The sequence below is a fragment of the Galeopterus variegatus genome, unplaced genomic scaffold (assembly GCF_000696425.1).
Source record: "Galeopterus variegatus unplaced genomic scaffold, G_variegatus-3.0.2 Scaffold4193, whole genome shotgun sequence".
Taxonomy (NCBI): Eukaryota; Metazoa; Chordata; class Mammalia; order Dermoptera; family Cynocephalidae; genus Galeopterus; species Galeopterus variegatus.
Genome location: NW_007730304.1, coordinates 53,841 through 58,962, shown reverse-complemented (window position 1 = coordinate 58,962; position 5,122 = coordinate 53,841). Strand labels below are relative to the sequence as shown.

At 48.4% G+C, this 5,122-nt stretch overlaps 1 protein-coding gene across 1 annotated transcript in view; it reads right to left on the bottom strand.

Annotated features, from left to right (window-relative positions):
- The window catches only part of EEPD1 (endonuclease/exonuclease/phosphatase family domain containing 1), a 132,367-nt gene that overhangs the window by 73,410 nt on the left and 53,835 nt on the right, over positions 1-5,122 (bottom strand). The gene's annotated exons all lie outside the window — the stretch shown is intronic.

Here is a 5,122-nt window from a genome sequence, read left to right as displayed (position 1 = left end):
AACCAGAGCAAACTAGCTTCTGCGTCTACTGTGGGGACAGTGACCCCATCCTCCACGGCCCTGCCTCTGCCAGGTGACGACTGTGGCGGGCCCTGCTCCCCTCTGTCCCTCCACCTCCCTGTGGCCTTCTTTAGCAACTTATTCAGAACTGTGGGATGTCCCAGGGGCTGATCTCGTCTTATTTTCCTATCTTCCCTTCCTGCTCACTAGGTCCCTCAAACGTTTTGATCTTTGTGTTGTATGGATTTCTTCACCCGTATCGAATCCCGGGAGAATGAAAGTAAATTCCCAGCACTTTGTCAATGCGTGCTGGCCGCCATCAGGTAGTTAGGGGTGTCTGGGGGTTCTGGTTCCCACACTTTTGTACTTTGGGATTCGTGGGGGATTCTCTGTTACCTCATTTTTTCCTGTAAAACACCCACAAGTTCAGGTTTGCCATCTACTCGCTCTTTTTGTTCCCAACCTTTTGATTATGGAATTTTTCAAGCCCACAGGAACATTGAGGGAATTGTACAGTGAAGCCTGCACGCCCACCACCCACACTCTACAGCTGGCATTTCCCTGCACTGGCTTTTCCGTACCTCTGTCCGTCTACCGCACAGCAATCCAGCTCATTTTGTGGGATGCATTTCACAGTAAGCTGCAGCCCAAGGATTTGGTGAATTTGGTTTCTGATACTGCACACAAAGGCTGGCCTCAAATAATTCCTCCCAGACACCCCCGTGGAACCCCCCTCCAGGCTCTACCTGAGACCCGGTATTAATGCTTCTCCTCCAGGCCTTCGTCCCTCCCGATCTGGACAACACCGCGTCCTCTCCTCTGGCCGGCCCACCTCTCCTCTTCCACCTACTAATGTTTCCAACCTAAACCCATCAAGCAACCACGAAATGGCTATTTCTAAAGCCCAGTTTCACATCTGATCGCATATTTTCAGCCAAGAGCACGCTGGCATTTTCAGAGTCCTCAGTATAAACGAGTCCCCCTGGTGCTCTCGGGTCCACCCACCACCCTGCTCTTAACAACCACCAGAGAGTTATTTACGCCCAGCCAGGCTTCTGCTGCTGGTTTCTACTGCATGTTACCACCGTCTTAAGAACTTCACTCCTTGTTTTAGTTTTCTGGGAAAGAGTAAGAGTGACTAACTCAATATGCAAGAGAAAAAGAAATTTCTGCTTTCGCAGCATGCTGGAAATTAGAAAGTTACCTAACACAATGCAGCGTCTGTGATTTCAAATTAACATCCCAGCCAAAATTCTTCATCTGGCTTTAATGCTGACCTTTCACCTCCTAGCAAGGCTTCCCTTCCTTTTAGGCCAGATGAAATTCACCTCTGGGTTTTGTCGGAGCCAAAGGCCTAGTTAATCAGCAAAAAGCAAACCTCCATCCCCCCGTACATAATATGAACCAGCCAGTGAGATTCTGTGGGCAGGGAGGTGTTTAAAGCAGCAATTATGAGGGCATATTTCACAGTAATCGCTTGTTTGTTTTTTTAAAGGAAGTCACTTCCAAAGCACGCATTTAGTGCAGAAAATTTAGAAAATACAAAAATAAAAATAAAAAAGTAAAAGATTCCCAGTTTCGGCACCAAAAAACAAAACAAAAATAAATAAGAGAAACATCAACCATAATCCTACTACCTAGGAATTACCATTAAGGTCTTAATATATGTCCTTCTAGACCTTTAAAAAATGAATATATATATTTTATAAAATTGGAATCATATTGTATATGCTGCTTTTTATTTTTAAATTGATGTCAAGTAATGTTATAAATTAGTGTTATTATTGTTACATGACTCCATGTCATTATTACTTGACATGATTTGAATGAAGACATATATAAATATATAGACATATGCTATAATTTAATATGGCCTGTTGGACATCAAGGCTATTTCAAATTTTTCACTGTTCTAATTATCACTTTGGTGAAAAACCTTGAACATACTACTTTCTGTATCGCTTTGTTTCAAACAATAAATTCCCAGGAGCACTAGGTCAAGAGCTATGTGCATTTTTAAGGTTTTAAATAATCTCTGCCAAATTGCTTTGCAGATTTAGAACTCTACTGGCAGTTCTACTACCCACTCCCTTGCCCTGGGTAATTTTTAAAAATCCTTACCAATCCAGTAGGTGGAAAAAATGTTATTATGTGGTTTAAACGTACATTTATTTGACCACTAGGGAGACTGACATTTTATTGGCTATTTTCAATTCTTCTTTCATCAGAACCAGTGAGTAATGCTGATGGGAGAGGAGCAGCTGTCTTCCGCCACCGTGGTTCGCACTGGAAGGCCACCGTGTGTCACACCGTATGTCACCCGGTGTGTCACACGAGCTCAGCCACCCTGTGCAGGGTGATCAACAAACAACAGGACTTCTGCAACGGAACTGAAATACTGGGACCCCTCCTCTCCCTCCTCCTTTGTTAGTTGGATATATTTCTCTGGACATGCTAGAATAGTATGTACAGGATGTTTAGATTCCCACATATTCTTGACAAGTAACTACTATCAATATTTTTCCCACGAAATTTTGCATGGGGGTCCATCAGCTGGAATAAGAATGATTAAATCCTACTCAGTGGAGACAGAGGAGGAAAAAAGGGTATTTGGAAAGACTTACTCATTGGCTCAAATCATGTGGGTAAACTAGCACCAGGAGCTAGGGTTCTCATCCCCCTGTGGCTCTGGCAGCAGAGGAAGACTCACCCACAGAAGCGTGCAGAACGGGAGAGGATTTAGTTGTACTGGGCACACGTCTGCAGGGAAGCCCAGGGGTTTTCCAGAAGGCGAGAGGGTGGTCCTCAGAGCCTGGGCGGGGACTCGCCTGCTCTCACCTTCCCCCCAGGAACAGCCCTAACGCCAGGGGAAGGAGATCGGCCCTTGCTCCCCGGGCTGATGCTGTGCTCAACAGTGCAGAACAGACTGGAATAAAAATCCCAGGCAGCAAGGCCCCCAAAACATCCTACCAACAGGCTTTCAGAATGCGAGTGAGCATCCCACTTCAGGGAGAAATGGGCACTTACTCTGTGCTGAGAGCCCTGTCTGTCTGTGAAATTTCAGCCTCTGGTTTCTGGAGTCACCTTCGGATGAGTGGGGATCTGGTTGGCCTCTGGATATCTGTACCTCTGTGTTACAAAGAAGAAAACACTACCTATCTCTCTAGCAATTAATGTCTGCCACTGGGTGTCCATACCAAGCGAGCCCTGCAGCTAAAAGAGCAAGCCCCTTAAATGCTCGGGCCAAGCCAGCTTTCATCTCCTGGGGAACCTGAAGGTGCATTTAGGAGCTTGAGGCACCATGGCCCTCACTGCCTAAGCATGACACTGTGGGGTGCAGAGTCACAGCGAGGGCAGCAGCTGGTGGGCCCAGGTCTGGTTTTTGTTAAGCAACAGCATCTTGCAATGTCTTCAAAGCTAGGGATCCCAGACACCACTACTATGAATTCCTGCTGCTAAGTGTGAAACCTTATCCTCCAGCCTGAAATTCAGGCCCCTCTGGTCCTTCACAGTTGGCAACTTAAAACAGCAAATTCCAGGGGGCCCAGGAGCCCACCACTGGCTCAGACCTCATATGCAGACCAGAGCCAGGCCTGGAAAATTGCCTAGGATCCCAGCAGAACCTGCTAACCCCAAAATACGGAGCAGTTGCATGACGGGGGCCTCTAAGTTTATCAGCCCAGTTCTCCCAGCTCAGGGAATTCCAAAGCAGGTTTCGAGGTGACAAGCTTAAAAGCTCTTCCAAGAAGCTGGGGGGAGGAAGCACACATCCAAGCTCGGAGGCTCTTGGACAAATGTCACCCACAGCTACGCAGCCTGCAGCAACTGTCTACCTGCGTTTCCGCAGTGAGACAGTGGTTCTCAGGTGCAGCGAGCATCCCCCGGGGAGTGCTGTTAAAACGGGCTGCATGGCCCAGCCCCAGAGTTTTCTACGTAGGCAGGTCTGAGAATCAGCACTTATGACGAGCTCCCAGGGGAGGCAGATGCTGCCAGATGAGAACCATACTCTGAGACCAGCTGAATTAGGGTATTGTATCAAACTTATGCCACTTTCGTAAAGATTTCAACACAGCCAACTTTAAATGGTATGAGAGAAGATTTCCCTGACCAGCCTTGCTGGTGAGAAAGGACAGCGCTGAGAGGCTCCCTCAGCACGGGGGGGACACCCAGTGGCACTGGGAGGGGTGCAGGATGGGACAATACAATTTCATTTCTCAAACAGGACATCGATTTCCTGTGGACGCTGTCTGAAAAACCAAATGTCATAGCCTGAGAGTAGCTACACGCTGGCGTCACTCATGATGTGCACTTGCTGCTTCTCCTGTCCTCCAGGACCGATCGGCCCGCCTGTGCTCTTGCCAGCCTGGTCGCACTCCTTCCTCCCAGGACCTGCCGCCAGCCCTGCTCTGACACAGCTCTCTCTCTCCACCTCTAGCCACTGACTGGCGCTGGTGCCTGCTCTCTCCCTGAAACTCTCCTGGACCCCCAACATCTTCTCTGGATCCTGCTCATCCACCCCTGTTCCCTGGCTTGCTTGCGGCATGCATGCATTCGCTGAACACTGTGCTAGACATCAGTGGCTAACAACAGACAGCAAGACAGACCCCGTCCCTGCTCTCATGGAGCCGACAATCCAGTGGGGAACACGCCCATCAACCAACTAATTACATACGTGGTCACTTAATTACAAACGTGTCAAGTGCTCCAAACGGGAGGCACAGGGTGCTGAGACTGCACAGGATGGGGGCCTTCCTGGGGCTGGGGGCAGGGAAGGCATGGTGAGTGAAGTCACATGGAAGCTGGAACTGGAACTGTCCGGTGCTTCTTTTGCCTTAAGTGATGGTGGACTCAAGGACCCATCTTCTGTGCTCTTTTCTACCCCTTCCGAGGCTACTCCTGGACAATCTTATTTTCTCTGTCACGATGAGCAGCAATGATCCCCAAAATATCTCTCTCCAGCTCCCACTTCTCTTCTGAACTCCAGCTCTGTATTTCCAATATGTGCTGGCCTTTAACGACAATGCCTCAGAGAAACCTCAAACCCAACATGTTAAGTAAGACCTGAGACCTTCCAAGCAAAGTTGCCTCCCACCCGCTTCTCCATCTTGGACACAATCCGACC